Source organism: Mesoplodon densirostris, chromosome 6 (genome assembly GCF_025265405.1).
Source record: "Mesoplodon densirostris isolate mMesDen1 chromosome 6, mMesDen1 primary haplotype, whole genome shotgun sequence".
NCBI lineage: Eukaryota > Metazoa > Chordata > Mammalia > Artiodactyla > Ziphiidae > Mesoplodon > Mesoplodon densirostris.
The window spans coordinates 45,585,604-45,599,182 of NC_082666.1; the positions used below are offsets into that span (position 1 = coordinate 45,585,604).

The following is a 13,579-nucleotide window of genomic DNA, read 5'->3' on the forward strand; positions in this document are numbered from 1 at the left end:
TGTCTTGGGGCACCGACGGTGGCAGGCCCAGGGGACTGGGATGAGAGGTAGGGAGGCGTTTAGACCTAGAGGCCTGTGATGCTCAAAGCGGGGGAGGGGGCCAGGAGCAGGCTGTCTGAGGGACGGGAATAGGTTTGTAGAGGAGGAGGGGCCTCCTCTACAGTTCACTGGCTTTGGATGGGAACGCAGGGCCTGGGCAGAGGATGAGTGGGGACAGGGGATCCATGCAGGACCCGGGAATTCCGTTCTTCTCCGGAAGAGAGTGCAGTCAATCTAGGCTGGGGGTGCTGGAGCCGGGAAGGAAAGAGCTCGGTGGCGAGATGGAGAATCCGGAGCGCACATGAGAGAGCTGGGGAACCGGCAGGAGAGGGGGCGGGGCCGCACTGGAGCCGCCTGTGTCCACCGGTTCGGAAGAGCCCCCGGCATCCTAGGCCTATGTGCTTGGAGTCCTTGCTGGGCGCCGATCCTGCCGCCTGTCCGCGGTCCCGGAGTCAGGGAAGAATGATGTCATCGCTGCCGGCGCGGAGGGGATGGAAGGGGGAGGGCGATGCACGGAGGCCGGCCTAGGGGAGACCATACCCATTGGCCACCGTCCCGGGGCGTCTACCTGACTGGCTTGTACATCCGCCGGGCGAGAGACGCCGAGGCCTAGCGGCGGCGTCTTTCCAACTGGGAGAAGGGAGGGAGTGCCCGGCTCTGTTCGCTTTGCTTTTCCTTCTCCTTTCCCCCTTGGAGCCCAGGTGGGAGCTGGAAGGAGGCAAGGCAGGCCAGGAACCTGAAGGTGTGGATGCCCTATTCTATGTGCTCAGCTAGAGCTGAGCAGAGCTCTCCAGGTCTTGAAGCTCTGGGGCTCCCTAACCCTCTTCCCTCTGTGTTAGGCGGAGGTGAGGGACAGGTTCTGCCCTTGGGACCCCCGCCCCTGGCTGACAGATGTGCTTTGTGGCTTTCTGAGCAAGTAATCTATCCATTACAGTAGCCAAGACAGACCTTGGCAGGGACCCATGACCAACTCTAAGCCACACCTTTTGGGGGATGGTAGAGAGAATCATTAGAGGCCACCTAGCCAGAGATAAGTGTCTTTTTCCCCCTTTTGTGTCTACTTAGTTCTAGAAGCCCAAACAGAGAAGCTCTACAGAAGTGTAATATTAAACTGGGGAGAGAGATGCTGCTGGACTTTTTTCCTAGCCTGATGCCATCATTGGGTTATTTGAGGGCCAGAAAATCCTGGTTGAGAAGTCTGTCCCATGAACTTGAAGAACTCTGGGCTGGGCTAAGAGAACGCTGCTTTCTGAATTATCTTTCCAGCCGACCTGGCTTGTCAAACTAGATTGCCCTTCCAGTTGTATGTATCTAATCAAGAATCAAAAGGGAGGGCAGATGAAGGAGAAGTTCCAAGTGAATGAGAAGAAGGAGAAGTTCCAAGTGAATGAGAAGAAAGCAATGAGTTGGTTCTTGCCTCGCATCTGGGCTTCCTAAGGAGGGAGGCAATAGCTGTCCATGGAGAGGGGAGAAGGAAGGGGTCACCAGGTTCTCTCAGTTGTCCCTGATGCCTCTGTTTTTGCCTGAAGTTTTCAATGATGGTTTGAGTGAGTAGTGTCCTCAGAAGACTGCTGGGCTGCTTCTGATCTGTGTGGCTCTGAAGTAGAAGTGCTTACAGCAAGGAGGCACTTATCAGAAAAGCTGTGACCACCTTCACACCCTTTTCTTGAAGGCTAAAAGAGCCATTCTCTGCAAGAGGATACTTTGTTGAGGTTGAATGAGAGCCTTATGGAAGTAGCAATACAGTCATCCACCATTTGGGGGTCATAGCCATTGCCCTGCAGATCTCTGCCTCTCCACCACTGTTCCCAGGTCAAACTCTAGAGGATCACCAGAACTCCTTAAATGCTCTTTGTATTGTTGAGACCAGCAGAATCTTGTGTGGAGATTTTGGGGCATAATGAATCAAGTTGGCATACTGCAGAAGAGAAGGGCAAAGTGGCCCTTTAGGGGTGTTTGGGTAGACCTTAAAAACCAGGGTCTCAGACTCAGCTGTGACCTATTTCGTTTTTTGCCATTATTTATTAAGACCTCTAGGAAATCTCTCTTCTCTGGACTCAGTTTCCCAGTTATGAAATGAAGACAAACTATTTCTTTAAAGTTTAAACAATAGGGCTTCCCTGGTGGTGCAGTGGTTGAGAGTCCGCCTGCCGATGCAGGGCACACGGGTTCGTGCCCCGGTCTGGGAAGATCCCACATGCCGCGGAGCGGCTGGGCCCATGAGCCATAGCCGCTGAGCCTGTGCGTCCGGAGCCTGTGCTCCGCAACGGGAGAGGCCACAACAGTGAGAAGCCCGCGTACCGCACAAAAAGAAACAAAAACAAAGTTTAAACAATAGCGCCTCACTCTTCCAAAGAATATCATAGTGACCTGATATAATTGATTCAGCAAATTCATTCACCAAATATTTATTGAGCACCAGCTCTGTTCCAGGTACTGTACTAGGTATTGGGGACACAGTGGTTAGCAACATAGACACAGACATAGCCCTGGCTCCTGGAGCTCTCAGTTCAGCAGAAGTTATTGTTCTTGCTCACCCCCTCAGTGTGAGTCCCTCTGAGGGCCGAGGCGGGGCTGTCTCCTTGAGCCCTAAGGGAAACAAGGCAATGCTTGTGTCGGTATCATTGCCCCTTTCTGGACCAAGCTGTACCGATAGTGGCCTGTCACATGGGGTTGATCATCAAATAACGCTCTCCCATCCATAGTGGTTGGAAGAATCCAGAGGCCATTCCTTACTTGGAGAGATGAATTCTAGGTGGAAAACATCTTTTTTAAAATTTACTTGAAAGAGAAACTTGCGTTTGAAAAGGAGGCCTAGGGGGAGTGGCAGGAGCTAGGAGAGAAGGCGCAGCCAGCAGATCTGGGTGTTTCCAAGATGCTAATTTAAGCATTAGCTCTCAGCTAGTGGGAGGAAGAGGAAGAGATCCCTGCTCTGTTGTTGCTGCTGCTGTTGCCACAGCTGCACGGAGCCTCCTGTCTGGGGTGGGAGTTTGCCTGAGGGGAGCTGCCTCCCTACTTTCCTCATCACACCAATTATTTAATTGGCCTGGCTGCATCGCAGCAGCTGAACCAGGCCTGGGCCTATCCCTGAGAGCTCCCCAAGGTCTCTTTCTGTCTCCTCATGAAAGGAATGAAAGCTCCTCTGGGAGACCTAGTCCCTGGGTTCCACTCCTCCTGTGTCTATCTCCCACAATCCTGAGTGTTTCTGAGCACAGATTTTCGCAAAGACAGGGATAGGCGCACCTTGTATGTCAGTTCTATGGCCAAGCCACACACCTTACTGATCTAGGGAAGCTCCCAGCTGTCCAAGGCTCTCTGTTGAGCAATTGTGTTGAATTTGGGCTATTGTTTGTATGAGCAGCAGGGATAGGCTCTCTGGCCCTACTGTCTGTCTGCTGGGCTGGTTGGTACAGCCTCACAGTCTATGTCTTCTCTTTGGCTGTAATGGAGAGGAAGAGGTTTGGTGGGGGCGGGGGGGGGGGGGGGGGAAGAAGTACATATGGCACCAGACAGGGTCTCTGTGCTCTTGAGAGAAATACTAGTCTGGCCTCACTGAAACCCAGGTTATCTGTTAACTCAGTTGTATAGTTCACGAGCATATGCTCAGTTCCAGGTACTTTACAGATGAAGATAAGTGAGTTCTCTCCAGGGGGTGGCCAGGAGAAAGATGGGCTCAAATGGCTACAGGAAGGTTTTAGATACATGTTAGGAAAGAGTGGTGATCACTGTAGGGCATTCCTAGGACACCTTGCTTGGGAGAAGATGAGGAAAGCTGAGGTTCTGACCCTTTGACCACGTGAGCTTGGAAAGGAATTTCAGACTCCTCCTGACTCCTTGCACTCAGGGATGGGGATGGTCAGGACATTAATTTAGTGAGCGGGTCATAGCGGCTCGTGAAAGTGGCAGAGGGAACATTGTAAAGCTAGCAAGAAGCCACTATGGAAAATTGACCTACATCTATTCTGTGTTCTGGGAGCCTTAAGTCATCTCCTTGTAGTAAAATGACTCTTCAGTTTAAGGGTGGATTCTCCTAATGGTCCATGTAACTCATGACCCAGTAGCATTTCTCAGGTTCTAGGAAGAGGCACACCCTTCTCTCTCTTCCTATACTGCAAAGTGAGGATCAGGTTTGCTCAGGCCTCCAGCTCCTCCCTTATTGCTCATCTCCTCAGTCAACAAACACTAAGAACCTACTTTCTGCTAACTGTTGTGCTGAGCTCGATACCACAGCCTCTTGCTCCAGGGATGGATATACACAGTCAAGACAGGGTGATGGACACTGTAAGAAGTAAGAACCAGGCCCAGCAGTGCCAAAGGAAAACAGTAAGGCCTTTCATCAAGTAGTCAGGGAAGGCTTCACACAGGAGACATTGCTGAACTGGCTCTTAGAAGAGAACTAGAAACTTGGCAGACCAATAAGAGGAGGTGAGGACAAGAGTTCCAGGCAAAGGGCATAGAGGCAGAATCGAAAGGGTGCATTTGAATGAATAAAGCGTTATAGTTAAGGAAATAACATGATCAAATTTGAGTTTAGGACTGTCATTCCAGGAGTGGTTGAGAGATTGGAAAAGGTGAGATTGGAGGTTGGAAAACTAATATGAAGGTGGGTATAATAATAATCTAGGCAAGAGATGACAAAGGCCTACACTAAAGCAGAAAGAGAGAGGGGACATAGGTACGGAGACTAACAAAGTGGAATAGGCAGGATGTGGTACCTGTTTGGAGGTGGGGTGGAGAGGTAGGGAGTCCAGAATGACTCCCAGGTTTCTGGCGTGTATATCTGGATGGCAAGAGGTACCATCAGCACCCCAGGAAATGTGAGGGGGTCTGTATACCTCTTGGCTTCAGGGACTGCTTATATGGGAGAAGGCTGCTGTTTTCCTTTGCTCTGCTTCTGAAGCCGCAGCCTTGGGGTTATTGAAAAACCAAATAGCAGAGTAACACTAGCCCCACAGCCTCAAAAGGATGCTAAGTGTGCTCATCTGCCAGTGAGTACTTTTCCTCTGTAACCTGCTTTGATGAATGCAAGTGAATTGGTGGCAGTGAGGAGCCATGGTAAGTTGTCCCGCCCCCCCACCGCCCTGCAGCACTTTGATAAAGGAAAAATAAAATCCTTTGTTGGCTGAGAGAGTGTTTCTGTTGCAGTTTCTGGCCTTGCTTTTACCATCATTCTGGTCAAACCTATGGTTTTCTGGCTGATTGGTTGAGCTGGGCCCTTTCACTGATTTCTTCTAGAATGGGTATATGAGTTACTGCTTCACTTGCAAGAGTCAGAAGGGAAAAGGACATGTACCTCCCTTCTCTGAGACCAGCCTGGAAAGCTGCACTTGGTGTAGAAACAGCACCCAGGGTGCTATCTTCCAGGCAAGGTGTGCCCAGGGAGCAGACTTCTGGGTTGAGATTGCTCAGGGGTGACCTGGCTTCTCAGACGCCCCAAGTGTAGCCTCTGCAGGGAGGCACATGGTACCAGGAGGCTACCTGACTCCATGTCTGCTGGGAGTCAAGCTGAGTCATTTCCAACCCCCAACTGCCTGCTGCCCTTGACTGACTATAGCTCAGAGTGAACAGAGATGGAAAACAGAGCCTTTCTCACTTGAACCTGATGGGCTTCAGGGACCCTTCACCCTCCTTGTGAGGGCAGATGGAGCCTTGTGTCTGGAAAGGGGGCATGGGAGACTCAGCTTCCTGGCTTAGCCGCTTCATGCTTTCCAGCAGACCCTGGGAGAACTGGTGCAGGGAACCCCAGAGGAGGCAGGAAGCGCAGAATCAGGCTCAGGACAGCTACCCAGAGGTGCTGGTTGAAGGAAACAAGAGGCGTGGCTCAGCAGGCTCGCAAGTCATTGTTTCCTTAGGAGACTCTGGTGGGAATCTGGCCATCTGGGTGGAGAAAGGAAGGCAGGAAGGGGGCAGAGCTGGAGCCAGCTGTGGATCTGGCTCCGCTCTGGAGTTCAGAAATTGGCACATGACCCATCAGCCTCGCTGTGGGGCAGCCGAGTGAACTCCTGGGCTCTAGGGAGTGGGGAGGTTGTCTAGGAAGAAGGCCCAGAGGGTCTGGGCTGGAGAACAGGTAGATGGGGGCTAGTAGGAGATCCCTCTAGATTTTACATTCTTAGGAGCTAGTTCAAGCAAATATGTACTTGAATTTGTTGTTGTTATTCAGAGATGTCAAACTGAGGATCAGATGGTTGTGTTTCTTGAGGGTGAATTTTAAGTTTCTGTGATGATGATGATGTATGTGAGTGTGTACACAAGTAAGAGAGGACTAATGGCCATAAAGAATGTTCTCTGAATGACCATTCTAGCCCTGGGAAGTATTAAGTATGACAAGAAGCCACACCCAGGCAGAAATGAGCCCAGCCACTGTGGTTCCTGTCCTGGTTTTGCCTGTTTTCATCACCAGACTCTTGGCTGTCATAACCAAAGTCCACCCCATCTATCTATTTATAACAATACCTGAAGGGGTACTTTAACTAAGTTTTAGCGAATTAACTGCACCCAAACTATGGAGTGAGAACCATATATATATTTTACTATGTAGTTAACTTAAACATGTACAAGTTATAAATGATTTATAGTTCCCATATTAATTCCCAATTTTATCCTTATAGAGGAATTAGTGAAGCTCTCAGTCAAGCATGGCTCAGACCAGCATTTCCTATAGTATATTCTTAGGAATATTGGTCCTTTGAGATACTCTATGGGGGGAAAAAAGTACCTATAGACAAATTCCTTTGGGAAACCCTATAACTCCATTCTATCACAATGTTTACTAGCATTTTAATGACTCTGAGAAGCCCTGCAATAAAGAAATTTTCCAGCTTTGTTTAATCCAGTGCTTCTCAAACTTACAGAACTATGGAACCTTTTTTCATGTTACATCTATTAACGTCTTACAGAACCATTGTGTTTCATGGAATACTCTTTGGGAAACCCTGACTTAGAAATTAGTCTCTCTTCTGATCGGGTCTAGATTTCTATTCTTCCCAGCACTTTTGAGACTATTTTATAAGTCACGCCATTTTGCCCTATGCTAGTTTCTAATGGGATGTTGCTGCTTTGTGTCAGGGTCTGAACTTGTTGCCATCAGTAGGAAGTTCTTAGTGAACTTTGGCGGATGCAGAAGCAAATATTTTTGCTTCTGACCAAATGAGGTCAGGTGCTTCATTTTTCTCAAGACAGTGCTGAGGGGGATTTACTTCCCAAGCCCCTCTACTAAACACTGCTTTGGTGAAATCAGCATTTTCACCATTAACTTTTCTTTTTTTTGACAGCTTCATTGAGATGTAATTCATATACTGTACACCTTACCCATTTTGTATTTTACTTTTTTTTTTTTTTTTTTTTTTTTTTTGCGGTATGCGGGCCTCTCACTGTTGTGGCCTCCCCCGTTGCGGAGCACAGGCTCCGGACGTGCAGGCTCCGGACGCGCAGGCTCAGCGGCCATGGCTCACGGGCCCAGCCGCTCCGCGGCATATGGGATCCTCCCAGACCGGGGCACGGACCCGTATCCCCTGCATCGGCAGGCGGACTCTCAACCACTTGCGCCACCAGGGAGGCCCCTGTATTTTACTTTTAATCCTGGTGTGGCTGCTTCATGCCTCAGTTCTATTCACCCCTTATGCCAATGCCCATTGATCAGTAATGGCTGCCTGGAGCATGTGTTAAGGTAGATCCTGAGGCTGAGTCCTGGTTCAATGAGAAACAGTGACATGGTTATGTTTCCATGTCTGCCATAGTCTTCAGTGGGGGGAACATCAGTTCTAGGCTTCTGCTTGCCATCCTTGAAGCCCTGAATCATCATAGTTATCCTAGGCAAAGAACACAGGAAAAGAAGTCTCTTGGAGATGTAAGCCAGCTTAGCAGTCTGTTTCACTGAGGTTTGGAGTCTTAGGATATGGTTCTTTAAGAAATGAATGGAGAAAACTGAACTTTCCTCCCCTGATTTTCAGTGTGGGTTTTTGAAGTATTGACTTGATATAAAGTAAATAATCCTTTGGAAACAGGCCATGTAAGAGGGAAGAACCTTGACTCTGCTGAGCAGGTAAGAGGGGAAAAGAGGCAGATTCAGAAAGAGATCTCATAAATATCTCATAAGGCATTGGCCATGCTTAAGATGAAACTATAAGCCCTTGGCTAAAGGAGCAAGAAGAAGGAGTAGGCTATAAGAGGAGATCCTTAAGCCAGCAGTTCCTGGCGAGGAAAAGGCCCTACCGTGGGCTATACAGCCTTAGCACTCTTTTTCCCACGCTAAACGCTTTGCTTTTTCCTTCCACCATTTTCCTGGAGTCTGGTTTCCAAATCCCTAGTCGTCCTCGCTGCTCTAGTGGGTACTTTTGAGTTTCTCACCCCCGGAAGTAGACACAGCCCTCTCCATGTGATCTGACCAGTACAGATTACGGTGGGGCTGCCACTATCCAAAATATTGATATTGTACATACATTATCGTCAGTCGAGGTTTCATGATCATATTTAGTAGCTGTACATATTGTTATATTGAACTCAGGACACATATGAAATAAGATAGCCCTTTGCCTTAGCAATGTAGAATCAAAGCAAGAACCTGGAGTGACATCTTGGTCTAGGCTGGCTGCTAATACAGGTAAGAGTCCACTGGGGCTAGAGAGGTGATGGTTTCATATTTAGTGGAAACTCTACCACATGTGTGTAATGTGACTCTTATTCTCAGAGATGTAGCTGGCTGAATTCAGCAATGTGGAATTTAAATAGGAATCAGGCTAAGGCTGTGTGAGTGGGTAGACTATGGCAGACCTTCAAAGAGAGCTAGTGCTTATGTGGACAGATGCTTAATGGAAGTCTACTATGTGACACAGACACCAGACAAGCTAGTGTGCTATTAGGCTACGTTAATAGAAATTTGGAGTTCAGGTCCTAGGAGGTGATAGTCCTACTCTGCCCTGGTCAGTGCCATCTAAAGTCCTGCATTTTGTGCTGATGTCATTATTCAAAAGATGGAGGGACTAGAATGATGAAAGAGTCAAAACCATGTCCTGTGAGAATAGTTGGAAGAACTGAGGCTATTCAGCCTGCAAAAACAAAACAAAACAAAATAAAAACAACAGCAGTCTTAGAAAAAGCATTTTAAGGTTTTCAAATGCCTAAAGGACTGGAGTTAAGAAAGGAAAGATGGTTAGACTTCATGTTATCTGTGGCTTCACAGGGAGGAACCAGGGCAGTTAGGTGGGAGTGTGGACGTGCTTCTACCTTTGGACTCCATTGCCTCTCGTTTCCTGTGGTAGCAGTTCCTAAACTGGGCCAAAGGCCAGGCACCTAGAAGACACATTGCTCTTTGCAAAATGCCACAGTCTTTGTAAAGCAGGAGCTAGGAACAACATTCTAGCAATAAACATGGCTCTGTTAAGTATGTGCAATATAAACATGCCCTAAAAAATTCATTGTGGGGGCTTCCCTGGTGGCGCAGTGGTTAAGAGTCCGCCTGCCGATGCAGGGGACACGGGTTCGTGCCCTGGTCCGGGAAGATCCCACATGCCGCGGAGCGGCTGGGCCCGTGAGCCATGGCCACTGAGCCTGCGCGTCCGGAGCCTGCGCTCTGCAGCGGGAGAGGCCACAACAGTGAGAGGCCCGCGTACCGCAAAAAAAAAAAATTCATTGTGGAACTTAGTATGAGCAACACTCTCCTAGTTTTCTGTTAGTATGTGTTTGCTAATCTTTCCTATTTTTCAAGGCCAATCACAAAAATGCCCCATTCTTCATGCATCCTTTCTTTTCCTTCACTAAGGTGTGAACTCTCCATTCTACCTGTCCTGTGGCCTTAATACATTGTCTCTGTGTGAAGTTTATGGATGCAGTTGTCTTATCCTTACCTTAAATTTCTTTCTAAGGTAGATGCAAAGATGTTTCCAAAGCACCTGAACTCCACCATGTGCAATAGATTGGGAAAATAATTTTTGCCTATTTTACAGATATGCAAGCAGAATTCCACAAAGATAAATAGGCTTGGCCATTGCCCAGCTGGAGGTTGGCATGGCCTAGACTAGAACCCAGGTATCCTGATTCCCAAGCCCATGATATTTCCCTCACCATCTGGGACTTAATTTCAGTTCTTCTGCATCAACTTAAATTTCTCCACTGGCTTTTGAGGCATCTACACTAGGTTTTTGCCCTTCCAGGTGGCCATGCGTTCTACCATTCATGCCAACTTTCTTCCTGGTAGGTCCAGCCAGGCCCTTCACCTCTCCTCACCTATTGGCATCTTGAGACCTCCTCTTAAATATTCTCTCCCCTCTTCTTCTCTGCCTATTCCACTCCTACACATTCTTCAAAGGTCCATATAAACACCCCTTCTCCAGGAAGCCTTCTCTGACTATTCTAGTGAGTTCTCAACCAAGCCCCAAAGCCTCTATAACCTGTGGCATATAACTTGATACATATGATATCCTGATTTGGAGTGTCCACGTTGATGTGTTGTGTTGTAAGTCTCATCACCCCAACTCCTCTTTTAACTCCTTGGCAGATAGCTTCTGCTCCCAAAGCTCACAGTCTGACAAAGAAGAAACTTGCTCTCATGAAACAGAACTACAGAAGACTACAGCTGCATCCTTTAAAAATGAGAAAAAGAGTGGGGAGGAGGTGATTCTAAAGAGGGGAGCAGGAGAGACCCAGAGGGGGATGACTAGGCCGGAGTTTGTTAGCAGAGTAGAAGGTACATGTGGGGAATTGTGGGAGAGTCAGGGGGATACATGGATTGGGGCACTCATTTATTACTCAAAAAATATCTTTTGAGCATCTGATATATGCAAGACACTATACCAGACACAAGGAATAATATGATAAATAAAGCAAACATGGTCCCTACCTTTATGAACTGGCAATCCAGTGGGAAAGAAAGATACTAAACAAATAAAGCACACAAACAAAATTACAATGACAAACTATGACAAGTGACAGAAAAGACATGAGAGAGAACAATAAAGCCTCGCATCTTAGATTGGGGATGTCAGGCAGGGCTCCTGTGAGAAAGTGATGTTTGAGCTCAGACCACAGGATGAGAAAGGGCTTGAGTGCCCTGACAAGGAGGGACTTGCTCCTTGCTCCCAGAAGTGGGGTGGGGGCTCCCAGCTGAGTTTGCAGTCTGAGTCCCTTACAAACTGGCCTTTCTCCATCCTCTCCCTTTGCACCATAAGGTCAGCTTTCAGGAGAGAAAGACACAGGAGAGCATGGGAGAGCCAGTCCAGCTGCTCTCCTGTTGGTAATAGCACAGCTGATGATTGTGCTGCCCACTTTGTTGTGAGGCTGGAAAAGCTGTTAATAGAGTTGTGATGTGTAATATTTAGTGAGCAAAAAACTTAGCTCTGCTGATGAAGAACTCCTACCTGGATCTTCCACCACTGGATGACTTGCACACATCCTCCTGGAGATGAAAATATATAGATATCTGGAGCTTAGAGGGAGGCAAGAGTGCCACCCTGGATGTCCTGTTCTTTGTGTGGCAGACATGGGGTTCACGTTCTCCTTACCACAAAAACCAAATGCTACAAGCTCTTCTGTCCAGGAGCAGGCCTACTTCTGGTGGGAAAGCCAACAGTCACATTGGCATGTAAATTGCAGCAGCTGGTGAGAGGGGCCTCCATTGGGCCTCCTGCAAATCCCAGAGGGGTTCCCTGAGGGTTTCAGCTTCCAGAAAGTCCTCTTTGCTCTCAGCGGGCCTGCTGCTTCCAGCCCTGGCTCAGAGGAGATCATAAGCTTAGAGAAAGGCCAAGTGGGGATAATGACGTAGGGAGGCGGTGGTGGCTAGTAAGTAGTTTGGGGAAGAGGAGGGAAAATTACATGGAGTCAAGGAGGGAGACCAAATTGGGGGATGGTAGAAAACATTGGCACCAAATGGAACCAGTCAGCCCCCAGGGTTTGCTCATCTATCAGCCTCCTTATCAACTTCCTGATGGAACTTCATGTTTCAGATCCTTCGTTCGCCAGGGGCTGAGCTACAGCAGCCAGGTAGTCTTAGGGAATCCCCATGAGGGGAATTGGTCTGAGTATCCTTGAGAGGGGTGCAGAGATCAGGGAGAGCTAGTGAAGGACATGGGCCCCAGGGCAGGAGCTATGCACAGCCTTGGTAGGAAGTTGGCTGGGTACATTCTAGCTCTAGCCCTTTTGTTATGACCTTTGGCCAGGTTCCTAATCTTTCAGACTATTTATTTTATTTATTTATTTTATAAATAAAGAAGATCATGCACATGAAAATGAACTGCAAATTACTGTATCATTTCTGATCTAAAAGTTGATGGTGATTAAGGGGTTGGTGATTTCCGTTTTTTGCATGTGCTTCCCAAGGGAGCTCTTACAGGAGAGGGTGAAAAGATGGTTTATTCTACTTATCACCAAATGAGAAGAGTCCTTGGCCTCCTTGACAGGGCCCTGATCAGGCCGGGCTAGAGATGGAGGTGCTCTGTGCTCCCACTGATTCCCAGAGGGGGTTCCATTGAGCGGGCCTGGGCTGGAGGAGGCCCTCTCCATCCCAGCCATGGCTATTGCAGAGTCCTGTTGGTGGAGTAGACCTTCCTGGAGAACCCCAATACTGAGGCTAGTGGAGGATGTCCTGCTGCTGTTTCCACTCTCAAAGGCCAACTCTCAGGGCTCAAGAAATATTTGAAAAAGTCCACGTTGCAACTACTCTTCCCACAGGTCTGTGGGCTAGAGAAGGAGGCAGTTTCCTGTCTGCAGACCTTCAAAATTTTAAAACATTTTGTCATGGAAAATTTCAAACACATATAAAGTAGAGAAAAAAGTAAAATGAACCACTCAAATAACTATCAACCTAGGGCTAATCTTATTTCACCTGTACCCACCCACTGGATTACTCTGAATAATTATTTCATCTATAGTCCTCTATCTCCTGTATTTCTGCAAAGTGGTAATTAAATCTCAAGGTCTGATCAGATTTTTTTTTTTTTTGCGGTACGCGGGCCTCTCACTGTTGTGGCCTCTCCCGTTGTGGAGCACAGGCTCCGGACTAGCAGGCTCAGCGGCCATGGCTCACGGGCCCAGCCGCTCCTCGGCATGTGGGATCCTCCTGGACCAGGGCATGAACCCGCGTCCCCTGCATCAGCAGGCAGAGTCTCAACCACTGCGCCACCAGGGAAGCCCCTGATCAGATTTTGATTCAACATTTTTGTGAAGGATCCTTCTAAGGTGGTGCCTTGTATTTCCTATTGCATCATGTCAGGAGGCACAGGACACATGGTTGTCCTACTTTTTGTGTTGTTCAGATTGATTAGTTGTGTAGTTAGCCTGATCCCTCCATCAGCCTTTCACATAATGCTTTTAGCAGCCACTGATGGCTATCGCCTCAGTCCATTCTTTTTTTCTAAATTTATTTTCATTCAAGTATAGTTAATTTATAATGTTTTAATTTCTGCTGTACAGCAAAATGATTCAGATATATATATATATACTTTTTCAAATTCTTTTCCATTATGGTTTACTACACGATATTGAATATAGTTCCCTGTGCTATACAGTAGGACCTTGTTGTTTATCCATTCTATATAAAATAGTTTGCATC

The 13,579-nt window shown here is 47.8% G+C and overlaps 1 protein-coding gene across 6 annotated transcripts in view; it reads left to right on the top strand.

The window, feature by feature from the left end:
- Positions 1–13,579, top strand: part of FAM219A (family with sequence similarity 219 member A) — a 55,314-nt gene that overhangs the window by 688 nt on the left and 41,047 nt on the right. The window lies entirely within an intron of this gene.